The following is a 13,775-nucleotide window of genomic DNA, read 5'->3' as shown; positions in this document are numbered from 1 at the left end:
GGACTCGAACCCCAGTCTGGCGTTCACCAGTCAGGGACGTTATCATATTGGCCACCACAACGTTATAGTGCTTTAGTATGTATTCCTCTTGGGAAAAATAAGTAATTTAGTTTTTAAGAATAGAATTGCAATAATCGATTATGCATTTTCATCTGTTTGCTTTTGAAAATATGTTCAAGTTATTGATGTGAGGTGAATATCGTTAGCTGTGATTTAAAATAATTGGAAGGTTACTATTAAGTTGAACTTACGTCTTATACCTAAACCGGGGAAAAGAAAGGTTAAAATGTTTGAATAGAAACTGTCAAGAAACAACTATGTCTTGCTCATTTTCATGTTTTTTGTTTGTTTATTTTTTATTATGAAATACACACTTACAATCTCACAATTTATAACATATATACATCGTAGTATATTTACATAAATATTTTATTTTTATTTTACATATACTTATAAAAGTACTACATAGCCTTCAACGTAGCACTCCTCAGAATTTCCTAGAAACTCCTTCACAACTCTTCTGGATATTTAGTAAACAAACAAGCAAATGGGGAGGACACCAGGGAAAACCTAATCCTGTCTTTCCGAGGGAATGATAAAGTCAAAAGGAAAACAAGTTCTTGACCTGAAAATGAGAATATTTTAAGTTTTTTTTTTTTTTAAGCTGACAAAATTTCTCACCTCGGACGTTTTGAGAAAATTATTTATCGCGAAAAATCATAAGCCTATCTGACCCAGTTGTTATTATTATTGTTATTGTTATTATTACTATTGTTATTATTATTATTATTATTTATCACGAAAATTCATAAGCCTATCAGCCCAATTATTATTATTATCATTATTGTTATCATTATTATTATTATTGTTGTTGTTGTTGTTGTTGTTGTTGTTGATATTATTATTATTTATGACGAAAAGTCATAAGCTTATCTGACCCAGTTATTATTATTATTATTATTATTATTATTAGCCCGGGCTTACAACCCTAGTTGGTAAAGCAAGATGCTTTATTTCCCCAGGGCTCCAACAGGGAAAAATAGCCCAGTGAGGTAAGAAAATAAGGAAGTAAATAAACGATAAAAAAATAACAATAGATTAGTTATTCATTTGTATTTCATCTACTAAGGCTGCATATCTCATTTTACACTTTCACAATAGTTACACCAATAGTATAAAAAACCTGTAAAGAGATGACGGATATGATTCATATTTTTCATTCAAGCTAAGCAAACCCTCTCCGCCCCCCACATTCTAATCGCGTCCGTATATACGTGTCTCGGGACACGCTTAGACGTTCAAGCCTTATAAGTTTTGCAGGGATCGCATTTGCCTTGGGTATGAACGTAGGGAGGAAAGGGACAGACAGGGTTGATTGCAAACAAGGCTTCGCAGGACCCAGCTCATAGTAAAGCTTGGTTTCAATTTCGCGTCGCTGAAATGAAGACCGTAAGCTCGTCCAATATTGTATGGATATTGTTTGGGGTCATGTCACTCACTGAGAGAGAGAGAGAGAGAGAGAGAGAGAGAGAGAGAGAGAGAGAGCGCGCATCATCATAATCCTGCATTTGCATTTCCCTGACTGGTGATTGCCAGACTGGTATTATGAGTCCCACTCAAACTTGTTAGTTTCCTCTAGTGGCTGCAACCTTACCCTACTTTTGAGTTAAAGTTGGGGGGTTAGGGTGAGGCTATAGGTCTAACTTGCTGGGTAATCAGCAGTCATTGCCTAGCTCTTCTTGGTCTTAGTTTGTATGGAGAGGGGGTCTTGGGCGCCGATCATACGTTTATATGGTCAGTCTCTAGGGGCGTTGTCCTGCTTGCTAGGGCAATGTCATTGTCCCCTTACCTCTGCAGTGACATTGCCCTAGTCATTGTCCCTTGCCTCTGTTCGGCGTCAATGACCTCAGATGTCAGGATGCCATACAACTCATAATCAATCAATCCCTTGCCTCTGCCATTCACGAGGGTCCTTTAAACCTTAAAAGAGAGAAAAACCAGAAGCAGCTGTAAATCGAATCTGATCCCCTGTCTCCTCAACGTACTGACGTCATTTATTAAATTGGCGTTGATGCCAGCGTTTTAGCTTCATTGCATATTCCATCATCAGTCGGTCTTTCTCTTTCGTTTCTGGGTCGCCTCCGCTCTCCTGACAGCACCGTCTGTTGTGCTGGTTAGCATTTTTTATTTTATTGAAGATGCGAGGAAGCCTTTTGCTTGATTCTGAAAATTTAAACATGGAGGCCCAAATTTAATTTTAGTTTTATTTACTTCGTGGTTGTAGGGTATAGAAAGAGTTTTGCGTCTGTGTGGTTGTTTTCGAAACACAAAAAGTTTTTTCGGCTGTATGTTACAGAAACCTGAATGACAGGTTTTCTCTTGCTTTCATTATTGATGTTTGTTGGAGAAACTTGAATAAAATGTTTTCTCTTAATTTCATTATGGATATTTGCTGGAGAAACCTAAGTAAAATGTATTTTCTTGCTTTCATTATTGTTGTTGCTGTTTGTTGGAGAAACCTAAGTAAAAAGTTTTTTCTTGCTTTCATTATTGATGTTTGTTGGAGAAACCTGATTAAAATGTTTTTCTTGCTTTCATTATTGATGTTTGTTGGAGAAATCTAAGTAGGAAGTTTTTTCTTGCTTTCATTATTGATGTTTGTTGGAGAAACCTGAATAAAAGGTTTTGTCTTGCTTTCATTATGAATGTTTGTTGGAGAAACCTAAGTAAAAGGTTTTCTTGCTTTCATTATTGATGTTTGTTGGAGAAACCTAAGTAAAAGGTTTTCTTGCTTTCATTATTGATGTTTGTTGGAGAAACCTAAGTAAAAAGTTTTTTCTTGCTTTCATTATTGATGTTTGTTGGAGAAACCTAAGTAAAAAGTTTTTTCTTGCTTTCATTATTGATGTTTGTTGGAGAAACCTGAATAAAAGGTTTTCTCTTACTTTCATTATTGATGTTTGTTGGAGAAACCTGAAGGAGGGTTTCTCATCTGCATTGTCTTGGTGATCGTATATTGCAAAAATTTTAATTGAACATTTTTTTTCTCAGTTTTGTCTTCTGGTGATGGTTGTTGGGGAAGTATGGATGAAACCTTTCATCTTTGTGTTTATTTTTTTGTGATACCTCAGCAAGCTGTTCTTGAATTTCCTGTTATTTTAATGTGTTCATAATTGATTAGCCTATTCAGTTCTCGCTGAGGTTCTTTGAGAAGCCTCACTTGATTTTTCTGTTGTAAGGAATCTGAATTGTTTTGTTTATAGTTATCTTTGTGATTGTTTATCTCAATTCAGTGAAGGCGTTTTGTAATGCTCTTGTATTCGGGAAACTGAAATGAGTAGTGGCATGATTTTTTATTACATATCTAATTGATAAATGTAAATTACGCTTGTTGTAATTTGTCTGGATGGCCTCATACATATTGCTTGTGATTTATTTATGTTTGCTGGGGAAACAATTTTTTAAGCATTCTCGGTATAAAAAACTTAGACATTTTTTTTCCAATTTGACCTACTGCCTCAGGTTAAATTAAGAATGTTTTTATTATTATTATTATTATTATTATTATTATTATTATTATTATCGTCATCATTATCATCATCATCATCATCATCATCATTATTATTATTATTATTATTATTTTTATTATTATTATTATTATTATTATTATTATTATTATTATTATTATTATTCATCGGGAAAAAGTACACCAGAGTTCCACTTTGCAAGCTAACCTTTTAAGGAATCTCGGACATCATATGCCGACAATAGCTCTCGATTCATCCCGTGAATTCGTAAGGTTTCGTCCATAAGGCCGACCTTCATAATTGCATTACGAGGTTAAGGACCGGTAAACGACCTCGCCTCTACTGGCAACTAAAATAAAAAACAAATAAATAAATAAAAACTCAACCGTTCGAATGTGGATTGCGTTGCGCTAGCCTTTGTGAAGATCAATACTCTGCCAAAGCTGAGGTACTCCTTCACACCACGCTTTTATGATTGTTGGGTATTAACTTGTTATATGTGGAGAGAGAGAGAGAGAGAGAGAGAGAGAGAGAGAGAGATTTTTTTTCACAGTGCGATGCACGGTCTGTTTGAAGGTACCTTTAAAGAGAGAGAGAGAGAGAGAGAGAGAGAGAGAGAGAGAGAGAGATTTTTCACAGTGCGATGCACGGTCTGTTTGAAGGTACCTTTATAAAGAGAGAGAGAGAGAGAGAGAGAGAGAGAGAGAGAGGTGTCTATGCATTTAAATGTGATTTTTCTTTTACAGTGCGATACCCTGTATGTTGGAAGGTACCCATAAAGGTTTAGAGGCCGTTCGTGAATGGCAGAGGCAAGGGACAGTGATATTGCCCTAGCAAGCAGGACAATGCCATAGCAAGCAGGACAAGACCCTAGACTAACTATATTTTATATGACCAGCGCCCAAGCCCCCTCTCTACCCAAGCTAGACCAGGGAGGACCAGGCAATGGCTGCTGATGATTCAGCAAATAGATCTATAGGCTTCCCCAAACCCCCAACCTTAGCTCACTAGGATGGTGAGATTGCAGACAATAATGGCACTAACGAGTCTGAGCGGGACTCGAACCCCCGACTGGCAAACACCAGACAGAGATGTTACCATTCAGGCCACAATAACCCTTTCAGTGCATTGTTTAGAAACACATAATAATATTTGATTTACCAAATGAATTTCTTACAACGTTTTGATCCATAGTCTAGAATGTAAGAATCAATAATTATAACCATTTGATTAATCTCATCTTATATATCTTGCCGACGATTATATATAGGTAACTGACAGAGCGTTGGGCTCACGTCGTGAGGTACGTGGTTCGATCCTTGTCAGGCTCCAGTTGGAGATCTTGTTGTGAAGGGGCACCATTGTCAGCTGGTACTCAAATAGTGACACATGTCTCACAATTATCTAAAAAAGATATGCGCGCGTGCACACACATCATCATCATCTCCTCCTACGCCTATTGACGCAAAGGGCCGCGGTTAGATTTCGCCAGTCGTCTCTATCTTGAGCTTTCAAGTCAATACTTCTCCATTCATCATCTTCTACTTCAGCCATGCAGGCCTGGGTCTTCCAACTCTTCTAGTGCCATGTGGAGCCCAATTGAAAGTTTGGTTACCTAATCTCTCTTGGGGAGTGCGAATAGCATGCCAAAACCATCTCCATCTACCCCTCATCATGATCTTATCCACATAAGACACTTGAGTAATCTCTCTTACAGTTGCCTTTCTAATCCTGTCCTGTCATTTAACTCCCTATATCCTTTCTGAGTGGGGATACCTTAACGTGGTGAAAGGGATAGCTTATCGTCATGATCAGTAAAGCCGTACAGATCAGGACCACCCATACTAGGCTGGTTTGCTGTGAGCGATCAGAAGAAAATTCCTTATCATCACCAATCAGCACTGCCAAACGTGGTAATGAAAACTGGCCAAAATCCGGACATAATTAACACGTCTGAGTCCTTTGTCTTGCAGTGGAGTAGAAAAGGCTTAATTTGTTATATATATATATATATATATATATGTATATATATATATATGTGTATATATATATATATATATATATATGGTTTGTGTAAGTATATGTCAGCTTGAAGATACACTGTATCTGGATAGTACTTCATTCTTGGTTTATATACTAGTTTTAGTATCCTAACGCGATCTAATATAACCAATGCAAGAATTTAATACATGTAGCACATGAAATTATAAGAAAAACACTTTGACACTTACACGTTATAGGATTCAAAAGAGACAGTAGACGTGAAAAAAAAAATCCTTTAATGGCTTTACTGATGCTAACACTCCTCTCTGATTGTCCTGGTCATATTGGGAGTTCAGTGAAAGGTTGCTGAATTTCTTTATAGTCTTACTTTTTATACCTTCTACATTTTCCTCTTTTCCTGTTTACTTTCTGTTCTTATCCTTGAGGGTTGTGGTGGCCGATGTGGTAGCGTCCCTGACTGGTGAATGCCAGACTGGGGTTCGAGTCCCGCTTAGTCTCGATAGTTTCTTTGGTCGCTGCAGCTTCACCATGTTTGTGAGCTAAGGATAGTGGGTTTTTGGGAGCCTATAGGTCTATCTGCTGAGTCATCAGCAGCCTTTGCCTGGTCCTCCTTGGTCCTAGCTTAGATGGAAAGGGAGCTTAGACGCTGATCATATGTATATGGTCAGTCTTTAGGGCATTGTCCTGCTTGATAGGACAGTGTCAATGTTCTTTCCTCTGCCATTATTGATCGGCCTTTAAACCTTTAAAAATTGCATGTAGCATGTTTTGAGTTTTCAATCAATATAAATAACCAGAAATTATGCCGAATAACTTTTTTTTCTTCAAAATTTCAATATCCCTACCCAGGAAGTTATCGTTTACGTAAAGTGCTTTTGTATAATATGGTTGTAATTGCAATAATTATTGTAATTAATTAATCAAGGGTCCAATGAATAACTTACCGATAAACTTGATAATGTTGGTGGCAGTTTGAACATGACGTTTTGTAGGGTTGTTTATTAACACATGATATTATTATTATTATTATTATTATTATTATTATTATTATTATTATTATTACAAGCTAAGCTACAACCCTAGTTGGAAAACAAGATGCTATAAGCCCAAGGGCTCCAATAGAGAAAAATAGCCCAGTGAGGAAAGGAAATAAGGAAATAAATAAACGCTATAAGAAGCAATGAACAATTAAAATAAGATATTTTAAAAATATTAACATCATCAAACAGATATTTCATATATAAACTATAAAAAGACTCATATCAGCCTATTCAACATAAAAACATTTGCAGCAAGTTTGTACTTTTGAAGTTCCACTGTTATTTTGATACTTGTGAAAACTCAGTTCATCTTAATTACAAGGATAAAGATGTTCTTCAGTTAATAAACGTAAAAAACCCCAGATTATAAATGTTTTATATTATGCTGTTGATGTTAAAGCGTAGTAATAGTAATATCAATTATAAAATCTATTTTAGTATTATTTTTATTTATATTTTATAATTTTACTTAAGTCTATTATTATTCTATATTTTTATTTTAAATTATATTTACACTAGAGTTGACACTTTTTTTTTACCATTATTATTCTATATTTTTATTTTAAATTATATTTACACTAGAGTTGACACTTTTTTTTTACCATTATTATTCTATATTTTTATTTTAAATTATATTTACACTAGAGTTGACACTTTTTTTTACCATTATTATTCTATATTTTTATTTTAAATTATATTTACACTAGAGTTGACACTTTTTTTTACCATTATTATTCTATATTTTTATTTTAAATTATATTTACACTAGAGTTGACACTTTTTTTTTACCATTATTATTCTATATTTTTATTTTAAATTATATTTACACTAGAGTTGACACTTTTTTTTTACCATTATTATTCTATATTTTTATTTTAAATTATATTTACACTAGAGTTGACACTTTTTTTTTACCATTATTATTCTATATTTTTATTTTAAATTATATTTACACTAGAGTTGACACTTTTTTTTACCATTATTATTCTATATTTTTATTTTAAATTATATTTACACTAGAGTTGACACTTTTTTTTCTTTACCATTCCCCTTTCCTCATTCATATTTAATACCCTGCACGAAGTTAATTACTGAAGCCAAATCGATAACTTTTTATTATCTTCGAGTTACTCGATGTGTTTTCTGTTACCTTCCGTAATGAAATTGCTTGGAGGTGTGCATTCACTCTTCTTGATTGTCGTGTCAACAAAATATACCGGAAAGCTCTTGCTGAATTTCAATTAGATTCTGTGAAGCGGTTGAGTAGGTTTTGAGATGGATTCAATTCCGGGTAGAATTATTTTTTTTTCTTTCTAAGAGACTGTAACCTATATCTATATCAATTGTATACAACCTGTGGTTTAATTGCCGCTCATGAATGGCCGAGGCAAGGAACAGTGTCATTGAACTATCAAGCAGGACAATGCCATGGAGACATTATTATTATTATTATTATTATTATTATTATTCGCCAAGCTTCAACCCTAGTTGGAAAAGCAAGATGCTATAAGCCCAAGGGCTCCAATAGATAAAAATAGCCCAGTGAGGAAAGGAAATAAGGAAATAAATAAATGATGAGAATAAATTAACAAGAAATCATTCTAAAATCAGTAACAACGTCAAAACAGATATGTCCTTTATAAACTATTAACAACGTTAAAAACATATATGTCTTATATAAACTATAAGAAGACTCATTGTATACAACCTGTGGTTTAAATGCCACTCATGAATGGTAGAGGCAAGGGATAGTGACATTGACCTATCAAGCAGGACAATGCCCTAGAGACTGACTATATATATATATATATATATATATATATATATATATATATATATATATATATATATATACTGTATATATATATATATATATATATATATATACATACTTATTTATATATATATATATATATATATATATATATATGTGTGTGTGTGTGTGTGTGTGTGTGTGTGGTCAACGCCCAAGCCCCCTTTCCACCCAAGTTAGGACTAAGGAGGGCCAAGCAATGGCTGCTGATAGACCTATAGGGACAGTGACATTGCCCTATTAAGCAGGACAATGCCATAGAGACTGGCCATATATACATATGATCAGCGCCCAAGCCCCCTCTCCACCCAAGCTAGGACTAAGGACTGATGACTCAGCAGATTATTATTATTATTATTATTATTATTATTATTATTATTATTATTATTATTATTATTATTATTATTATTACTTGCTAAGCTACAACCCTAGTTGGAAAAGCAGGATGTTATAAGCTCAGGGGCTCCAACGGGGAAAATAACCCAGTGAGGAAAGTAAACAAGGAAAAATAAAATATTTTAAGAACTGTAACAACATTAAAATAAATATTTCCTCTATAAATTGTAAAAAACTTTAACAAAACAAGAGGAAGAGAAATAAGATAGAATAGTGTGACCTAGTGTACCTTCAAGCAAGAGAACTCTAACCCAAGACAGTGGAAGACCATGGTACAGAGGCTGTGGCACTACCCAAGACTTGAAGAATAATATTTTGATTTTGGAGTGTCTTTCTCCTAGAAGAGCTGCTTACCATAGCTAAAGAGTCTTCTACCCTTACCAAGAGAGAAGTAGGCACTGAACAATTACAGTGCAGCAGTTAACCCCTTGGGTGAAGAAGAATTGTTTGGTAATCTCATTTTTTCAGGTGTATGAGGACAGAGGAGGATATGTAAAAAATATGCCAGCCTATTCGGTGTATGTGTAGGCAAAGGGAAAACGAACCGTAACCAGAGAGAAGGATCCAATGTCGGGCAGTCAAAGGACGCAATATCTCTCTAGCGGTAGTATCTCAACGGGTGGCTGGTGCCCCGGCCAACCTACTACCTACGATGCATAGAGAAGTATTGATTTAAAATCTCAAGATAGAGATGACTGGCGAAATCTAACCGAGATCCTTTGCGTCAATAGGTGTGGGAGGAGATGATAGTAATATGCAGATTTGGGGAAGAGAAGCGAGTGAAAAGTTTCGAGGTCATCAGCATTGCAAATTAGGAAAAGCGGTAAGATTCTCGAATAGTGCTTAGAACCCATGGAAAAAGCATTATTATTATTATTATTATTATTATTATTATTATTATTATTACAGAAGCCAATGAGACGGACAGTCAAATGACTATTTAGCCGAGTCTCCTTTAAAACTGTAACAAGAACGGTTAACGAACAAGATGGGTCTTGATCCTTATAGCTTCTCGTGGTGTTAGGTGGCATTGATTAATGCAGTTTTATTTATTTCTATCGTAACTGCAGTGTCTTAGTTGTTGTTAATCACGCAGCAATAACAGAAATGAATACATGCTCTTGCAACGCATCGTATCTCCTTAACAATGAGAGGAAAATCAATTTCATTCGTATCCACTTTGCAGTCATCGGGATACCTTTTATCATGACCGTGTTGTAGGATATTGGTTGTTCTGTAAATAGCTGTACCACAATTTGCTCACAAACGTTGTTTTCTATCCTATAGGACAAAAGCTCAGGATTGAAAGCTTTGGGGTACTTAGATTGTTACATTTTTCACCGTTCCAACTCTGTATCTGAAATTTAGTGAAGAATTTTTGAGTTGTCGGAATATGCCAAGGGAAATTTATTTGATTCAAAATTGATGTAAAATCAGGATTTTTTTTATTTTTATATACTTTGCTTTTGGTGGTGTATTGCATTGTATTAATGCTCATTGGTGTTCTTTTTAAGTTAATTTTAGAATTTTACCGAAAGGCAGATACATATTTACTGGACGTGACATCATTCGGCTCTTACGTAGAAGTAAACAACATTTACGTTTTTTGGATGCTTTAGATGAAATGCGCTTTTATTTGATATTTGTATATTAATGCATGGTTGTTGTCTTCGCCAAACTTGAAGATTTTGGGAAGGATTATGCACTCACCCCTGTCGTCTGTATCCTAGTTTATTTATTTGTTTGCGTGCAACTTTACATAAAAACTACATTATCGATTTTGACTGAACTTTGTTGTCATGTTGTGTATGACCTAAAGATGAATCTGTAACATTTTTGACAAAGTACATTTGAATATAAGTACGCAGCAGTACTTTGAAAATAATTGCAATATTTAGTAAATGGCAAATATTTTTGTTAGTTTATTTTCTGATCGTGAACAACATAACGTAAAAAACTATTGAAACAATTTCATTGAAACTTAGTGGACATGTTGGGATATGACCCAAGGACAAATCCATTAGATTGCGAAGAAAATACATCGGAGTACAAGTACGTAGTGGAGTTCAGAGCAAAATAAGACACTACTGAGTTCTCCTCTAGTTAACGTTGTGTTTATTGTCACAGCATAAATACAGGTTATTAACTTAATAGGTTACAAGAAGCTTTTTGTAAATTGAATTTTGTTCAAATTTAGACTAGGGTAGGCCTAACCTGACTCCAGTGTCTACGGGTTAGAGTTCTCTTGCTTGAGGGTATACTCGGCCACGCCATTCTATCTTATTTCTCTTCCTCTTGTTTTGTTACAGTTTTTATAGTTTATGTTGGGGATATTTATTTTAATGATGTTACTCTTCTTAAGATATTTAATTTTTCCTTGTTTCTTTTCCTCACTGAGCTACTTTCCCTGTTGGAGCCCCCTGGGCTTATAGCATCCTGCTTTTCCAACTAGGGTTGTAGCTTAGCACTACTACTACTACTACTACTACTACTACTACTACTACTACTACTACTACTACTACTACTACTACTACTAATAATAATAATAATAATAATTAATAATTTCCAGCGGCAAAAGTCAGCAAATACTTACGTCTCATGTGAAATAATATCAGGTTATTGCAAATATAGTTTAGCTTACTGTATTAAATGATATAATATTGTTTTATAACAGTATTTCATTATCCTTTTACAGTTTACAAACTTTTGATACAATACCTGAGATTTATAATTTCAATTAGACTTCTTTTTTACTCTTCGAATGTTTGCAAGTCTAATATTAGTAAGTTGAGGAACTTCCCTATTAGAATTTGGTTTTATATCTTCAAGTTAGCGTACGAATTAAGTGCTGAAAAACACCCTTTTACAACAGGCCTTCAATAAGATTATGCATTGATTATCGCCTCGTAATGCTTAGATTATTTTTATATGAGATGAAGGTGTTTTATGGACATCTTTATTGGATTTATTCATTTCATGGCAAGATTATTGCCGTTATGACGTATCGAAGAGAGAGAGAGAGAGAGAGAGAGAGAGAGAGAGAGAGAGAGAGAGAGAGAGAGAGAGAGAGAGTGTTACAAGGATTTTTGATGTCTCAAAGGCTTTTTAGTCCATCCGCGGAGACTCCGCTTGCTCTTTGGTAGACCGATTTATTTTAAGCATTTAGAGAGTTTCTATGATCTTGTCTGACTTATGAGAGAGAGAGAGAGAGAGAGAGAGAGAGAGAGAGAGAGTCTTTGGTAGAGCGATTTATTTTAAGCCTTTAGTTTCTGTTATGAGAGAGAGAGAGAGAGAGAGAGAGAGAGAGAGAGAGAGAGAGAGAGAGAGAGAGAGAGAGAGAGAGAGAGAGTCTGGTAGAGCGATTTATTTTAAGCATTTAGTTTCTGTTATGAGAGAGAGAGAGAGAGAGAGAGAGAGAGAGAGCGAGTCTTTGGTAGAGCGATTTATTTTAAGCCTTTAGTTTCTATGTTATGAGAGAGAGAGAGAGAAAAAAAAATATATATGAATTACCCTCCTTTTTAAACTACCATATGACACCGAGCCCACAGTCAGGCCCTGCCCTTTCCTTCTGCCATTACTCCCCCACTCCATCGTACCCCTTCCCAGTACTCCCTTTCCTGTTGTGCCCTTTCCGCCTTACCCAATCCTCCTAGGCCTTACCCGTCCCCCTAGGCCTTACCCATCCCCCTCCCACCATTGCTAATTATGTAATTGTACCAATTAGATGGCCCCTATCCCAGCGTGCTGCAGCTCCCATGTGTGTGACATCTGAATCGTCGTTTGCTGCGAACCGTGGAAGCCAAGGGAGTAGTCTGGTTACGGTGTCCTTTTAAATGGTTGCGAGGAATGGCCATGACATTTTGGGCTATTTTCCATATTCATGTGCTGAAATAAATGTGACGATGTATAGTTGTGTATAATGTTATGTGAATAAACTTCTGTGTTCGTAATGTGCTTATGTTGTGCATTTGTGAACTTCATAACGGGACTATTATCGAATTGTTTTCATACTTCGTGGATTAAAAAAACTTGCCTATTGGAAGCTTTCTTTTGAGAATTGGTATGTTGTTTACCTTTGTTTACCGTTTTGTTTATTAAGTCGTATGTATAAACAAATACTAATCTTCTCCTGTTCAGTATTTACAATTACGTATCAGAGAGACTTAATTTCTTTGTTGCCGAGAGAGGGTGAGGGTAGGTCTTCATTCATATATATTACTTAAATTTAAAAGGTTAAAAAGAACTAGTGTAACAAGCCTTGAATACACAGAAATAAACTTTACGCAAAAAAAAAAAAAATCCATTATAACAGTTTACAAACCGAGAACAAATGCCATTATCTATTTTTGAAAACTTCAGTGAACTCATTGAGATGATTATCATGTGGAAAAATGAATTAGTTATTTGTGGAGACTTAAATCTTTGGATGGATGACCCATCAAACCTTGATACAGCATTTAGTGAGTTATTGGAATCATATCAATTGGTGAATAAAGTCGACTGTGCAACTACTTTAACTGAAAAAAAAAAATCCGTCAAAGAACGAAGAAGCAGTGATCCTTTAGCCTCTAGTTGTAATGTCTAGTGTCTGTTTTGTCCCCTCTGTCTTAGAACTTTGAGATTCACTGTGTACAGATTCCCTCTTCACTTCCCTGTCCTATTAAGGCTTAAACCGAGTCGGGAACATGGGAGTTGCGTATCTCATCAACATCTGCGCAAGGAAGATACAGTACTGAAATAAAATTTTGATTACAGGAAGTGAAAATTCCTTTCCACTCACAATTGCATCTTTATAAAAGTTTTGTAACTTTCCAAACTGTATATTCTAGTTTGCTTTTCTCTACCAACTCCGATCGTATGCGAATATATTGAAGCGAATTTCTAAAAATTTTAACCTTTTTAAATGAGTTTATTTGTAAACATATTTAGTAATAGCGTGAAACAAAGCATTCAAGAAGCATCATTGTTGATTATTTTTCTTGTATCTGTATTCTG

At 35.0% G+C, this 13,775-nt stretch overlaps 1 protein-coding gene across 3 annotated transcripts in view; it reads left to right on the top strand.

Moving 5' to 3' along the window:
* Positions 1-13,775, top strand: part of prd1 (pruning defect 1) — a 145,249-nt gene that overhangs the window by 45,056 nt on the left and 86,418 nt on the right. The window lies entirely within an intron of this gene.

This window comes from Palaemon carinicauda, chromosome 35, assembly GCF_036898095.1.
Source record: "Palaemon carinicauda isolate YSFRI2023 chromosome 35, ASM3689809v2, whole genome shotgun sequence".
In the NCBI taxonomy this organism is placed as follows: domain Eukaryota; kingdom Metazoa; phylum Arthropoda; class Malacostraca; order Decapoda; family Palaemonidae; genus Palaemon; species Palaemon carinicauda.
This window is presented reverse-complemented; position numbering and strand designations above follow the sequence as displayed.